Here is a 15,956-nt window from a genome sequence, read left to right as displayed (position 1 = left end):
GGAAGACAGCTGTCTTGACATCAGGTGATACAGGTTGAAATCAGAGGTCTGCTGACTTCTAGGGATACTTGGCACATGGAAGCCTCAGTCTCCTCATCTTTGGATCTGGGGGCTGCGATTCTTGCCTACATCCCTGGGTGGCCTGGAGGATGGTAAGGGATGCTGTGTGAGAGAGTGCTTTGAGAGCTGCCCCGCCTGAGTGGACAAGAGGGCCCCCTGTGTGGTTGGCTGGCAGGGTGGGCTGAGACCCACTGGGTGCTGCAAACAGAGAAGGTTCCAATGAGATGTCCACTGGGGCCACACTGGCTATGGGGCCTGGCAGTGGCTCTGTTGTTCTCTTCCCCCAGGTCATGCCATGACCTTTCTTTGTCAGATTGGCACTGGGAAAGGGGTCAGAGGGAGGGCTTGTACAGGCCAGGATTACAGCGGGATGGACTTTGTAGTCACTGGATCAGCAGGGCGTTGCGCTGTGGCCTGCCTGCTGTGATGTGAAAATTAGTTTCCCTGAGTGAGCCCTGCTTTATTAATTATTTATTTATTTATTTGAGACAGAGTCTCACAAACTGGAGCGCAATGATGTGATCTCTGCTCACTGCAACCACTGCCTCCCAGGTTCAAGCGATTTTCGTGCCTTAGCCTTCCGAGTAGCTGGGATTACAGGCATGTGCCACCACAGCCGGCTAATTTTTGTGTTTTTGGTAGAGACGGGGTTTTCCCATGTTGGCCAGGCTGGTCAACTCCTGACCTCAAATGATTCGCCTACTGCAGCCTCCCAAAGTGCTGGTATTACAGGTGTGAGCTACCGCGCCCAGCCTCCCACTTTGTTTTTTTTTCCTGAGACGGTGTTGGCCTCTGTTGCCCAGGGTAGGGTGCAGTGGCACAGTCATAGCTTGCTGGAGCCTCGAACTCCTGGGCTCAAGTGATCCTCCCACCTCAGTCTCCCAAGTAGCTGGGACTACAGGAGCACGCCACCATGCCTGGCTAATTTTTGTTTTTGTGGAGATGGAGTCTCTCCTTGTTGCCCAGGCTGGTCTCAAACTCCTGGGCTCAAGCAGTCCTCCTGCCTTGGCTTCTCAAAGCGTTGGAATTACAGGCATGAGCCACCACGCCTGGCCTCCCAGTCTGTTCTTGGACAGACTGACTGTGAGGACAGTTGTGACACTGGTAAAACACAACCTTGTTGTTCTCCTTTCCCTCCCCAGAACCTGTCCACTTAGGCACATGTTGGCTCGTGAACCTGTGAGAGTCTGCCTTGCTTGGGGGTGTTAGCATTTTAAGAGTGGCCTTTCACTTTAAAAAAAGATGATGTGTGGATATGGACAAATGGCCATGGTCTACTTAGTGGGGGAAAAAAAAACTATACATAAAATATATATAAAACTATATAGAGCATATATAAAACCATATATATAGTAAAAGAATATATGCATATGAGAAGACAGGCCTAACATAGTTATTATTATTATTTTTTTTGAGATGGAGTCTCACTGTGTTGCCCAGGCTGGACTGCAGTGGCATGATCTTGGCTCATTGCAACCTCCGCCTCCCAGGTTCAAGCGATTCTCCTGCCTCAGCCTCCCAGGTAGCTGGATTACAGGAGCCCACCACCATGCCTGGCTAATTTTTGTATTTTAGTGGAGACGGGGTTTCACTATGTAGGTCTAGCTGATCTCGAACTCCCGACCTCAAATGATCCGCCTGCCTTGGCCTCCCAAAGTGCTGGGATTATAGGTGTGAGCCACCGCGCCTGGCCCTAACATAGTTATTCTTGCGTGGGCCAAAGAATGTGAACTGCTTGTTACCAATTATGGTGAAGTAAATACAGACATTGAGAGTAAGACTTTAGAATTTTTTTTTTTGGCAGTTTGATGTTGTGACATCCAGGTGGCATTTTACTTTCCTAGTTTGTTTTTATTCTACAGAAGTATTGATTTACGGTGGATTGGATGGGGGAAGATCCATCACCACATTGTTTGAGAAGCCTGGCTCTAGAAAAATGTACCCTCAGATGTTACCAGTTGTTGTTGCTATCTGCTGAGGATGCTGGTGATGTTTAGTTTTCATTTCTTGGTGTTTTCTGAAATATTTACAATGACCATATGTTATAATTTTCATGGGATGGGGGTGGGGAATGAAGCCTGTTGTAAAAAAAAAAAAAAAAGTCTTTATAAGCCAAATAAATGAATTTCTCTGGAAGGAATTTTAGAAACTACGAAGGCTGATGGGAAAAGCTTTGGATTGGTTGTTCCTGCCTTAATTGTAGATAAAACCTGATGTTGTGGGTTTGCCTGATGAATTAGTGTATTGTTAAGCTACTGTAGTTGTAATTCATGGAAGGATGAAAAGTGCTATAAAGGCACTTTAGGATCTACAGCCAAGAAACCGTCATATATATGCTTATTTAGAAAATACAATAAATCAAGATATAATGGAAAACATTCCAAATATTAAGAATATTTAGATATTCGAACTTAGTTACTCTATGTATTTGGCTGTTAGCATCATTTCTATATGGATAAATGTGGGCACACATAGGTTCTCTTGCACAGCTGCTTCATTCATGGTAGCCACATTAGCAAAATGCTATTAGTGGCCAAAACATGTTCTGGCCATTGGCTAGAACATAGAAATAGCTGTCTAATATTGACATGGACTGTATTACCTTAAAAAAAAACTAGGCATGTCTTCCTTTTAAGCTACAAATATCAACAAGATAACACACAAACTCTCCTGGCCCCTCAGCTGAAACCCATGGCAGGATCATAAGCGCTTGCTATTGCAGTACACGCCGACTTTCCTACAAATCATGTGACTGTATCCCCAGCTGTATTCAAGGTGCCTACCCTCTGACTCTGAGGTGTCATCTCAAAAGAAGACAGGCTATGGGGGTTGATGGATTCATTGCTATCCCTGTGGTTAATGAGAGTCTTCAAATCCCCAAGTTGACAGAGATCTGGTCCCTGTGGACTGTAGCCTTTTAATTTTGAGCTGTTATTTTTCTTTGTCAGCATTTGTTGTAGGGACTTTAACGTAGTGGTGTGTGTGTGTGTTTTGGCTGGATGAATTAAACATCTATTGAACCTCATCCTTTGGCAGGCAGCCCAGGTAACTTTGCCCAGCCCTTCTCTTTGAGAGTTACTTAGTCTGCCTATTGCCACGTAGGTGTTTCCAACATTAAAGACTATACTGCTTTTTTGTAGTGCATTTTAACCAAGAGTATCACAGACTTTGCAAAGCAGCTCTTGGAGAGCTCAGCAAGTCAGCCCCTTTCATTTCCTTAAAGGAAGATGGAAAAAATTTTGTTCTATTCTTGCCTGATTTTTTTTTCCTTTGCTGTGTTTTGCTGGATTATCTAAGAGATGTTAATGTTTGCTCTGACAGAAAGAAACTGCTATCAGGGAGATAATGAGAGGAATATCCGCTGTTTATTATAACTGCAGCCCAGCCCTCTTAATGTAAATCTTTTATTGTTTGGCATTAAACCCAACCAAAGCATGATGAATGGGATTTGATTGTCTTCATTCACCACACCCTTTTGTTTCCAGCATGCAAAAGGATTCAGCTTTGTTTTGCTAGATTTGAAGCCCACAGATTTAATGTTCTTAGTTGATTTTTGGCTTTATCGGAAGAAGAAAGGGGGTGTTTTTCTTCTTCATTGTTCTGATTACTGTTTCTCCCTAACAAATTATCCAAAGCCTTAATAGCTTAAAACAACTGTTCTATTTTGCCTATGATTTGTGGGTCAGGAATTTGGAGAGTGTTTTGAGAGGGCTCAGCTGGGCGGTCCTTGCTTCAGGAGTTTTATGCAGTCAGATGCCAGCCTGGTTGTAGTCGTTGAGGGCTTGGTTGGACGTTGGAGATGGCCTACTCTTGTGTCTGACAGAGGATGCTGGCTCTGAAAGCTTATGCTGGGAGCTCAGCTGGAGTTGCAACCAGAGTGCCTACGTGTGACCTTTCTAGTGTGGTACTTTTGCTTCCTTTTGGTTTCTGGCTTCTTCCAGAGTGAGTGTCCTAAGATGACCAGGTGGAAGCTTCCTGGCTTTTTCTGACTGAGCCTTGAAACCTTCAGAGCAGCTCTTCTATTATAATCTGTTGGTCCAAGCAGTCATGAGCCCACCTGGATTCTAATTCTTCTTGATCCTGGGGCAGTGCCAAAGAATTGTAGGCCATGTTTGAAAACTGCCACCCTCATAGTGATTTAGAGACAGTGGCTTATTTTGAGGCCTGTAGGACATATACTTTCTTCCTTTCTTCCCTTCCTTTCTGTGGGGAGACTTCATAAACTACGTTTCAGTGTCTTCTTGGGGTGTTTTAATGGTTAACCAGCCAGCAAAGCAAGGACTTTGGTTAGTATTCCCAGTGACCTTAAATAAACCAGCAATGATAAAGGCAAGATGGACAGTTTTTAGTAATGCTGTGGGCCTTGCCATAGGGAATTCTTTGCCACTTTGCCCATTTCTTAAAAATTTTGAGAAAAAAATTATGGCATGGCTTCAATGCCTATTAGAAAAAATTAATGGAGCCTAGAGCCAGAGGTACTACAATAATTAGACTGTTGCTTTATAGTTCAGGGTGGTAGGGTTCTAAAGCCCCTTGGGCTATTCCGGATAGATGTGCTGTTTTCTTTCCCTGCCACTGGTTTTGCTGGGTCTTCTTTGGGGAAAGAGAGTCCCGGTATTGCATTTATTTGATAGAAATTAAATCTACTTCCCCACTTGGAACTTGTTAAAACCACACTTCAATGTTATGAGACTTAGGTCAAAAAATGCATAGGAGGCTGGGCGCAGTGGCTCACGCCTGTAATCCCAGTAGTTTGGGAGGCCGAGGCCAGCAGATCGCTTGAGGCCAGGAATTTGGGACCAGCTTGGCAAACATGGCGAAACCCTATCTCTACTAAAATACAAAAAAGAAAAAGTAGTAGCCAGGTATTGTAGTGCATGCCTGTAATCCCAGCTGCTTGGGAGGCTGAGGCACAAGAATCATTTGAACCTGGGAGGTGGAGGTTGTAGTGAGCCAAGGTCATGCCACTGTGTTCCAGCCTGGGTGACAAAGCGAGACTCTTGTCTTAAAAAAAAAAACAACAAAAAACAAAAACAAAAAAAACATAGGAAAGCTTTTTTTTTTTTTTTTTTTTGGAGCTGATAGAAACTAAACTACATAGCTACATAGCATATGATGGTGGAAAGTGTGGGCTTTGGAGCTCAGAGCTGGATTTGAATTCTCTCTTTGCCTCTTAATGTGCTGTACAGTCTTGGTAAGTTATATCAGCTTATCTGAGTTTAATTTCCTTCTAAAATGTGAAGGGCAATACCTATCTTACAAGGGCTGTTAAGGGTTAAATATGGTGATGTTTGTAAAGTGTCTGGCGTGGTACCTGGCATATATGTCCAACAAATGTTGATCCTTTCCTCCTCCAGCCCCTTAGCCATTTATTAAATAATGGCACCTAAGTACAAATAACCACTATTTTGTGAAAGGTTATTATATGCTAAGTTTTGTGCTAAGTGGCTTCTATAGTTTATCCTATTCATTCTCACAACAGTCCTTCAGAATGTTGATGAGAAAGGGAGGCACTGAGTGAATAAGTCAATTCTTTTAGGTCACACAGCCAAGGGGTGGTGGAGCCAGGATGTATAATGAATCCAGGAATCTGAGGCTGGAGCCTATACCCTTAAATAGTTTGTGTTTGGAGGCATAGCGGATGCATATTGAGACCCCCCCCTGAGGCTGCTTAGATGAAAGAATGCTGTCTAGGACTTAGGGGACCAGGTTTTCAATCTTTGCCCTGATATTAATGAGGTATAGATCCTTGGGAGAGGATCTTTATCTCCTGAGATTTCAGTCACTTCATCAGTGAAATGGGAGCATCTAAACTAAAAGATGGGCTAACTTTTTTCCAGCCCTGATATTGTTTGACTGGGATCTCCATTCTGATCTAGCCACATGTTGAATAAATTTTGAACCACCTTCGGTCTTGACAGTTGGGGGAATACAAAAGCTCTGTAATCAATCTATTCTGTAATAGACGTAAAATTTTATTTTTGTTGAAACAATACTTGGATATAGTTTTTTTTAAAAGAGCCCCTGATAAGTTATAATGAAAAATGAAAGTCCTCTACCTCACTCCCCCGCACCCCTAGTTCTATTCCGATGAAATGATGTTTTTAGCTGTTCCTTCTGGTCATTTCTCCTGTGTCTCTCAAGTTACAGCCGTTGACTTTGACTTTGACTCTTTTGCATCCTGTGCTCTCCTTTCTTAACATTTTGATTAGCTGAAGGCAGGAGGGAGGTTATCCAAAAGCCAGCAGAAGTCAGCCAGCCAGCCTGCCTGGAACGCTGTGGTGGGTGGATGTGTGATTCCTGTGCAGGCTACACTAACTGATCTCTAGAGCTTTCTGAGGCTGGGCCATGAACTCACCATATCGCCCTGATTCTAAGACTCGTGCTAATTATAAAGTGGACCTTATATTTCACAACAGCTGGGGTGGTGGTTGAAACATCAGCCCCTATAAACATGCACATCAATGGTGTAATCTGTCTGAAATCTAATGATTGTGAATTTTTGAAAAAAATCGTCGGTCTTGCAGTTGAGCAAATATGTGAAGCCTCCTGGCGTAAACATGGAAATAGTGCTTTTGTGGTTGAATTCAGTAAAACACGGCTGTTTCAGCATTTCTATATCCTCTTACACAAAGAATCCTGTGGATTTAAGAACATGTGTTTGGCCATAAATGAAAAAGCACTGGGTCCCACCAGTCTTTCTAGCTGTGTGCATGAGCACGTCCTTGCTTACGTGCATGCAGGGTTGTTATGTAACTTCAGTCCATCCTCTCGGGCCTTGTAGGACTGACCCCTGTGCTTGCTCGCACGTTTAAAGGGCTCATGAGGTTTTTCTTTTGTTCGTGGTGCTTTGTATCTTGGGCTTTTTTTTTTTTTTTTTTCCATTTCATAGCAGATGAGTAATGTGCCCACATCATATCATAAAAAAATTCGAGGATGGCATATCTCACACATGCACATGAATAGCCAGTCATCACACTTACGAACTACAAAAGAGTCTACCTTGGGCTATTTTAAACATTTTTTTGTAATTGGTTCAATTCCATTCTGGTGCCTGTGTAACATCAATAAAAAAGATGAACTGAAAGGGAGTCTTGGCCAGGCATGTGGTTCACACCTGTAATCCCAGCACTTTGGGAGGCCGAGGCCAGCGGATCACGAGGTCAGGAGTTCGAGACTAGCCTGACCAACATGGTGAAACCCCGTCTCTACTAAAAATACAAAAATTAGCTGGGTGTGGTGGTGAGTGCCTGTAATCCCAGCTACTCAGGAGGCCGAGGCAGGAGAATCACTTGAACCCGGGAGGCGGAGGTTGCAATGAGCCAAGATCGTGCCACTGTACTACTCCAGCCTGGGTGACAAAGTGAGACTCCGTCTCAAAAAAAAAAAAAAAAAAAAAAAGGCGAGTCTTTTCCAAATGATATTCTACAAAATAACTGGCTCATATTATTTAAAAATTGAGGCTATGAAAGACAAAGACAAAGTTCCAGATGAAAGAATGTTAGATAACAAAATGCCATGTGTGACTCTTAGATTGGATCTTGGACCAGGAAAACAATTTTTGCCCTTTATTATAAAAGAAATTAGTGGGACAATTGATGCAATTTGGAGAAAGTTGTAGACCAGATTAATAGCATTGTACCAACGTTAATTTTCTGACTTTGATTATTGTACTCTGGTTATATAAGTGGATGGCCTCATCTTTAGGAAATATGCACCCAAAATATTTCAGGGTAAAGGGGCATGGTGTCTGCATCTTACCCTCGTTTTTTCCAAGTTTGAAATTATTTTAAACGAAAAAGTTAAAGAGCCTTTTGCCTTAACTCAGCCTCCAAATAGCAGCATTTCCCTTTGGTTATGGAATCTTGACACAGGCCAAGGATTGAAAGGAGGGCTGCGATGTTCTAGGAGGTGGAACTGGGTGCTCACCTGCTTGTTTGGAAACACTTTATAGTTAGATAAGAGTTCTAAACCAGACCCTTTCTGTCTAGGAGGGAATTGGTTCTACTTAGGCCTTAAAAGGGTCCAAGACCCTTGTTAACCTCAGAGGAGGGAAACTTGAAGGAGAAAACCATGATGACCCCTATATTTTCTTACTTCTTCTCTGTCCTCTTAGTGAAAGGAACCTCTTGGTGGTTCAGATAAGGACAGGCAGTGTGATGCCTTGGAAAGGGTTGGAGTGAAGAAATAGGATCTGGCCTTGTCAAAGCTGTTGAATGCACAGGGCTTGCCCAGAGGTTCTGGAGCTGGGCGATGCCCAAGCTGGGATTAGACTATCCTGCATTTTGTCCCACAACCCACTCAAATAGCTTAAATTAAAGAGAGGATTTTCTGAAAGGTTGTAGGAGTCTCGTGGAACTCAAGGGAGGGGAAGTGTCACTGGCTCGGATGCGTAGGGAAACCACATGTCTCAGTTGGCCCTGGCAGTCTTGGTGGATGCCTGTGGTCCCAGCACAGTTATTAATAGTGCCTCTCCTTATTCTCAAAAGTGTCCCGTTTGATTGATACATCATATGACTGTGTTGTCACAGGATTAGAATCAGGAGCCCGGGGCATCTCTCACTGCCCCTCCCGTGCCACCTCATGGTTCCCTCCACATTTGCTTTTTTCTGTCTCTCACCTCTGTTTTTGTCTGTCTCTCCCTCCTCTGGTTTCCTCTGTTCTGATTCCTGAGAGAGGGAGTCTTGTATTGGAAACACGGTGGCAAGTCCTCACAGAAGGAAGTAGCAGGTCTGGCCGACACTCTGAGGGGCCCCTACTCCTGAAGTCGGTCAGGGCCTGAGATGAGAAAAGAAAAGGACTTAGGGGAAGGGGAATTAGGTCCCTCGTTTCCCGCAGTGATCTTGAAGTTCTCCCCAACTTGAAGATCCTAGTATGTTCTTCCTATTCCATTCCTTTCCATTTTTATTTGTCACCTTGGGGCTATTTCACCTGGGTCTTCTAGTTGGATGACACCAACTGCTGTGGAATTGGGCCTATGCTGTGGGCAGGAGTGTTGTGGCTGCTCCAGCTCCCTGGTGGTCTTCATCCATACCCCTGTTCTCTACCTCTGCTTCTTCCTGGCTCCTACACCCTCCTGCCTCGGCCTTTCTGGTTTGGCTCCCTTGGTCCCCCACTCTGCCCTGGTGCAGTCTTTGTGCTTTTATCTCTGCTGCAGAATTCTTAAGGTAGAATCAGCTTGCTCTGGCCCTCAGGGCTATGAAAGCCCCTCCCAGCAGGAGCTGGGACTAAAAAGAAAAACCAGACAGAGGCAGGAGGGAAGGCATCCTGAGGCCCCCAAAAAGCACGGCAGGATCTCTCAAAGCAGAGAAGGGTCTAGGGCTAGGCCTGTGCTGTGCAGTAGGGCAGCCACTAGCCACACGCAGCTATTTAAATTATCATTAAGTCTGTTGAACCTGGGAGGCAGAGGTGGCAGTGAGCCAAGATCGCGCCACTGCACTCCAGCCCTGGCGACAGAGTGAGACTCCATCCCAAAAAACAATTAAAAAAAAATCAGTAAGTTAATTAAGTTTTAATTTTTTGAGACAGAGTCTTGCTCTGTCATCCAGGCTGGAGTGCAGTGGGACGATCCTGGCTCACTGCAGCCTTGACCCCACCTGGGCTCAAGCAATCCCCCTGCCTCACACTCCCATGTAGTTGGGACTATAGGCATGCACTGCCACACCAGGTTAATTTTTGTGTTTTTAGTAGAGATGGGGTTTCGTTATGTTGCCCAGCCCGGTCTCAAACTCTTGAGCTCAGGAGATCCTCCCACCATGGCCTCCCAAAGTGCTGGGATTACAGGTGTAAGCCACCGTGCCTGGCCCCTTGAAGTTCAGTAAAATACAAAACTCAGTTGCACCAGCCACATTTCAAGTGTTTGCTTGGCCACAAGTGGCTGTGGCTTCTGTGTTGGATGGCACAGATGTAGCACATGTCATCGTCACAGAAGTTCCATCAGCCAGCACTGGAGAGCACTTGCTCCCTTTTCAACCAAGAGCTGTTTAAAGTGGTTTCTTTGTGTTTTCTAGTAGCTGCCACAAGTGCTCTTAGAGAATAGATTGGATGGGTGAAAAGAAAGCATGATTTGTATTAGGTTGGTGCAAAAGTAATTGTGGTTTTTGCCATTAAAAGTGATAGTGAATGGAACATTTCAGGTACCTTTACCACTGGCCAGTAAGTCAGGATGTTTTCATAGTGCCTTTTATCATAGAATTCTAGTATGTTCCTGCTAACAGAGACTTTCCCATCATTCTAGGGCGGGATTTCCCTAACTCCAGTTATTCTGCTGCTGCCGCCATCATTTTTGCCATATCCTAGGACTGCATGTGCTATTTATTCCACGTTGTCTTTTAAATTGGTTCATGTTTTTACTTTAGGTTTTTTTTTTTTTTTTTTTTTTTTTTTTTTTTTTTTTGTGATACATTTCGCTCTTGTTGCCCAGGCAGAAGTGCAATGGCATGATCTTGGCTCATGCAACCTCTGCCTCCCAGGTTCAAACAATTCTCCTGCTTCAGCCTCACGAGTAGCTGGGATTACAGGTATCTGCCACCATGCCCGGCTATTTTTTTTTTTTTTTTTTTTTGTATTTTTTAGTAGAGACTGGGTTTCACCATGTTGGCCAGCCTGGTCTTAAACTCCTGACCTCAGGTGATCCACCCGCCTTGGCCTCCCAAAGTGCTGGGATTACAGGCGTGAGCCACTGTGCCCAGTCTTACTTCAGTTTGAAAAGGAAATATCCTTATTATAAATGGAAAACCATCAAAGGAAAATACATTTTTTAAGCAGGCATTTTTTTAAAGAGTAATGTATACATAGGAAGTGCCCACCTTGTCAGGGTACAGCTTATGACTTTCAGAGTAATGTTACGTTGTTTCTGGTGGATTGTTTTCCTTATCAAATTCTAGCAGATTCCCCTCTTTATGGAAGGCTCTGAGCCTGGATTAGCTTCCCTTTTCTTTAAGAAAGAGATTAACAAACGTATACAGGTGCTGAAGACATTGTGGTACCAAATGGAGTCTTTCTCCCTGACAAAATCAGAAGCATTTAAAAAAGATCTGAGAAGCAACAACTGCTTCATTCTTATTGAAAGTACACTCTTGCCTTTGGTTCAAGAGGGGTCTATGTAGAGCAGGCCTGAGGGCAGGTGCCATGCAGCACACTGGAAACTTTTTGGCTGCAGGTCCCCCTTCACGTTCTTGGTAATCATTGAGTACCCCAGAGAGCTTCGTTTTTGTGGATAATATTAATATTTGCCATATAAAAATCAAGACATTTATTTCAAAGGTCTATATTCATTAAAATGACAATCAGCCTGTTACATGTTAACAAAAATAATATATTTTATGAAAAAGGACTATTTTTCCAAACAAAAAATTCAACAAAAGAGTAATTGTTTTACATGCTTTCACAAGTCTCTTTAATGTCTGGCTTAATAGAAGAGCTGGATTCTCTCACCTACTTCTGCATTTCATGTCATTTCTTGCCATGTCACCTGCCAGGTAGCTTCTGGAAAACTCTACTGAACACTCAGAATTTTCTGACAGTGAAAATGGCAAGTCTTTAGTAATGAAAATGGCTTCCATGTTGCAGACCCCTTGAAAAGGTTTCCAGGTGCCCCACCCCCATCCCCACCTCCACCAGTGGTTTTGCCAGACCACACTCCGAGAACCACTGGTGAAGTGACTGGCACACTGGACTAGAAGACTGAAGATGGCTGGTTGCAGTGGCTCACGCCTGTAATCACAACAGTTTGGGAGGCTGAGGCAGGAGAATCGCTTGAGCCCAGGAGTTTGAGACCAGCCTGGACAACACAGACCTCGTCTCTACAAAAAATTTAAAAATTAGCCGGGTGTGGTCGTACGTGCCTGTAGTCCCAGCTACTTGGGAGGCTGAGGTAGGGGCATTGCTTGAGCCCAGGAGGTGGAGGCTGCAGTGAGCCATGATTGCGACACTGCATCCAGCTTGGGTAACAGAGAGAGATCCTGTCTCAAAAAACAAAAAATCCTGAAGATGTCTGCTTTCATCTAACACTTGACACTTGATAGTCCTGTGACCTTATGCAAAGAGATTAGGTCACCTGGAACTCCAACGCTCCAGTGTTCTTTTGTTTTTCTTTTTTTGAGACAGAATGTCTGTCACCCAGGCTGGAGTGCAGTGGCATGATCTCAGCTCACTGCAACCTCTACCTCCTGGGTTCAAGCAATTCTCCTGCCTCAGCCACCCGAGTAGCTGGGATTACAGGCACCTACCATGCCCGACTAATTTTTGTGTTTTTAGTAGAGATGGGGTTTTGCCATGTTGGCCAGGCTGGTCTCGAACTCCTGACCTTAGGTGATCTGCCTGCAGCCTCCCAAAGTGCTGGGATTACAGGAGTGAGCCACCGCACCTGGCCTCCAGTGTTCTTATCTGTAAACTCGGGATGGAAATTCTGGCTGAGCATGTTTTACAGGGTTGTTGTGTGTCTCAGATAATGCCTGCGAAACCTCTTTCTGCCAACTGAAAGTGGTATACTTGTAAATGGCATTAGTAAGGATCTTTTGAAGTATGGTGTCGTCTCTAACATGTAGGACAGTTATTTTTAAAACATCACCATCCCATCTTTATCTCACTTAATTCTGGGGACACCTGTGAAGAGGAAAAGCCACGATTCTCAGTTTCCAGGCAAGTAATTGAGGTGAGCAGGTGAGCGATTGGCCAGAAAACAGGGACTCATCCTGTGTGCTGCATGTTCAACCTGCATGCTGCTTCCACTGTATACTGGTGCTGGCTGGTGTGGTTTAGCTTGAGCTCTTATCTGACACAAGACTGTTTGTCTGACACACTGACACAGTCAAACAGGGAGACTCTGCCACCCCCAGCAATTCTTTGCTTGAATAAATTACCTTCAGTCTGAGTCACCTAATGGATGAAACACAATTTTCAGATTTGAAGAGCTGAGGCCTCCTCCAAGCAGAGGGAACTGTTTGAGAACTCTTTCAAGTGCTGATCTAAAAACTCCCCTGGTAAACAGCCCTGAGATGGTAAACAGATTCTTTTTCTTGACTGGTGGAAGATCTGCTCACTCTCTCAGATAAGTTTGTACTTTTGAGTCACTCCCCCTCCATGGCTCATTTCCTGCAGGGAAAGCAGTCAGCTTACTCTCCTCCCTGGACATTCCCGAAGCCACCCCTACTCTGATCTTGGAAAACACATTTGCTTATAATTGCAGGAGACAAAGAATCACGGTCAAGTCTTTTCTTTAAGAAACAAGACAAAAAGTCCAAGTTCAGTTGTGGCAAGGTGGCTTTAAGATGTATTTAAAGAAATGCTTTATAAAAGCTAGGTTGAACTAAATTCCACAGACGCTGCTCCTTATACACATGGCTTTATTGTCAGGGGCAGAAGCCCTCCAGCAGTTACCTGTATTTAATTACAGTGCTTTGCCATGCTACAGAATGTGGATTGGCCCTTGCTGTCCTATGCTGATATGGATTCCATAAGGTGTATCTTTCAATCGCATGTTTAAGGCTTAATTCAACTACAAGTGACAGCAATACAATTCTAGCTGGCTTGAACAAAATAGAAAGCAATGATGATGATGGAAGGGGGCCTGTCTTGGCTCAGGGAAGAGGAGTATAGGGTTAGACTGTAAGGCGTTGCTGGGTCCAGAGGCTCAAAGTGCCACTGGGACCTCCTAGGGGTCTCCTTCCCTTCTTTCTTCTCTGTCAGGCTCTCCCCTCATGATGCCAAGATGGCTGCTGTCTGCTGCAGGCCTTCATTCCATCCTCTTAAACATCTCAAGTGGAAGAAAGTTCCTCTAACAGTTGCAGAAAGGTCTGGAAATGAAGTCTCATTGGTTATGATGGGTCATGTCTCTTGCCCCTGTTCATAGAGCAATCACTGTGGCTAGGAGTATGGCTGTGGCCAGGCCCTGTCACATCACTAGGGACTGAGAGGTGGGGGTGAGGACCAACGAATATTAGGGCTGTAATGCTGGGGAGACAGGAAAGATTTTGGTTTGTGGCCTCTCATACCTCAATACTTTTGGGAACTGTTACCCAAGTAACTGTGATCCTCAGTGGAATGGTAACAGCTGGGGGGGCTTTTTCTTATGGGCGGGGGTGGGGGCGGTGGGTGTGGGGCGGGGAAGACTGGCTTTGTGTTTCATTTCAATGCATCTTTGATGAATAAGCTTGTTGGTGGTTGGAAGTCAGCCAGTCATGCATCATTCCTGGCAGCACAGCCTCATTTATAGGAGGAAACGCTGATGTCAAATCAAGTCTTCTGGGTTTAATACCCTTTGATGGTCACACACTTAATACAGATAGTCACAAAAAGGGCATCAGTCAGACTGGTGGGCCCTGAACCTGCCATCAGAATCACCTGAGGAGTCTTTTAACATACTCTGCACCCAGGTAACAATTTCGTAAAACCTAAATTTGATCAGGTCATGCCCCTGCTTAGAAAAATCTATGGTATTTTACAGTTGAAAACAAAAACCAGGCATGGTGTTGTACACCTGTAGTCCCAGCTACTTGCAAGGGACAGGAGGATCCCTTGAGCCCAGGAGTTTGAGGCCACAGTGTGATATAATCATGCCTGTGAATAGCCACCATACTCCAGCCTGGGCATCATAGCAAGACTGTCTCTTAAGAAAACAAAAACCGCATCGATTCTCGGCCTTTTGGGTAAGAGCAAGTGAAAACGAAAACCCAAAAAACCCCCAAAAAACAAAAACACAAAATCAAACAAAAAGCCCTATAGTATCCCATTCTCCCACCCTACCCCTGTTTTTTTCTCCCCTAGACAGTTAACTATATTAGTTTAATATATTTTAGCTGATGGAGGTATTTACTTCTATGACCAAGTAGTATGTATTGTGTGACTACTTCTTGATTTTTTTCATTTGAGTGACTATCTGTTGACATCCTGCTATGGAAGATGAGGTTTTTGTCTCTTTTCACCCTCTGTCCTTTACTTGTCCCATCCCCTGTCTTCTCAGCAGAATCCATTGTGGTTAGTATTTGATTACTTTATTGCAGCTAGGTAAGTGCTATTCACAGTTGAGCCATCTAGTAAACTATGATTATGTTTCCTTTTTGTGGTAGAATGCATTCTTTAATTATTTCTGACAAAGGGTGCATTGGAAATAAATTACATGAGACTTAAGTAACCCTATGGGAAGAAAACTCACCACACAGAACCAGGTTAAAAGGTTTGATTTTGAGATGTGATTTATGGCCAAAGGAAGAGAAATGGCAAATAGAGAATAGCAGAGGGAGACAGAATTTCAGTGATGAACTAGCACCAGAAAATCTTCTGCAAAGAAAGAAACAAGAAATAATCTCCCCTTCTCCCCACCGTGCCATGGCCTCCCATTGTTCATGGGATAGAGTTCATGGGATGCCTTTATAATTGCCCAGGAGGTGTCCTCGCTCCAGCCCTACCAGGCCAGCCCGTCCGTGCTGGAGGGTCGAAGTTCCCCCTTCTCTGTCTGGTGGAATCCCCTTTCTTCACGTCTCACTTGGGTTGGGTGGCCTTCTCAGCCATGTGTCTGTTGCTCAATGTATATAAGTAGTCTTAGCACTGCTTGAGTTTAATTGTTGGCTCTGTCATTTCCCAGCTCTGTGACCATGGGCAAGTTACCTTTCTTTTCCTTGCCTCTGTGTCCTCCTTTATAAAATGTGAATAACAAGAATAGCACCTACCTGTTAGGATTGTTAGCGATTGCACAAATTGGTGGGGTTAAAGCACTGACAGTAGTGCCTGCCACATAGCAGTCAGTCAGCCTGTGCCCTGTATCCATCCTTCTTTCTCCACAAAGGCAGCGTTGGTGGGTTGTATTCACCAGTGCCCCAGAGAGCTCTCGGCAAATCAGATGTCTTTAGCAGCTGGGCCAGGAACCTGAATGAGTGATTCAGGCACCAGAGTGATAG

The 15,956-nt window shown here is 44.3% G+C and overlaps 1 protein-coding gene and 1 non-coding gene across 6 annotated transcripts in view; one reads left to right on the top strand and one right to left on the bottom strand.

Annotated features, from left to right (window-relative positions):
- The window catches only part of SH3BP5 (SH3 domain binding protein 5), a 79,184-nt gene that overhangs the window by 9,567 nt on the left and 53,661 nt on the right, over positions 1-15,956 (top strand). The gene's annotated exons all lie outside the window — the stretch shown is intronic.
- LOC129492450 (small nucleolar RNA U13) lies at positions 6,950-7,058 on the bottom strand. The gene has a single exon (XR_008660897.1). It is a non-coding gene; the product is annotated as a small nucleolar RNA U13 (small nucleolar RNA).

Source organism: Symphalangus syndactylus, chromosome 10 (assembly GCF_028878055.3).
Source record: "Symphalangus syndactylus isolate Jambi chromosome 10, NHGRI_mSymSyn1-v2.1_pri, whole genome shotgun sequence".
Taxonomy (NCBI): Eukaryota; Metazoa; Chordata; class Mammalia; order Primates; family Hylobatidae; genus Symphalangus; species Symphalangus syndactylus.
This window is presented reverse-complemented; position numbering and strand designations above follow the sequence as displayed.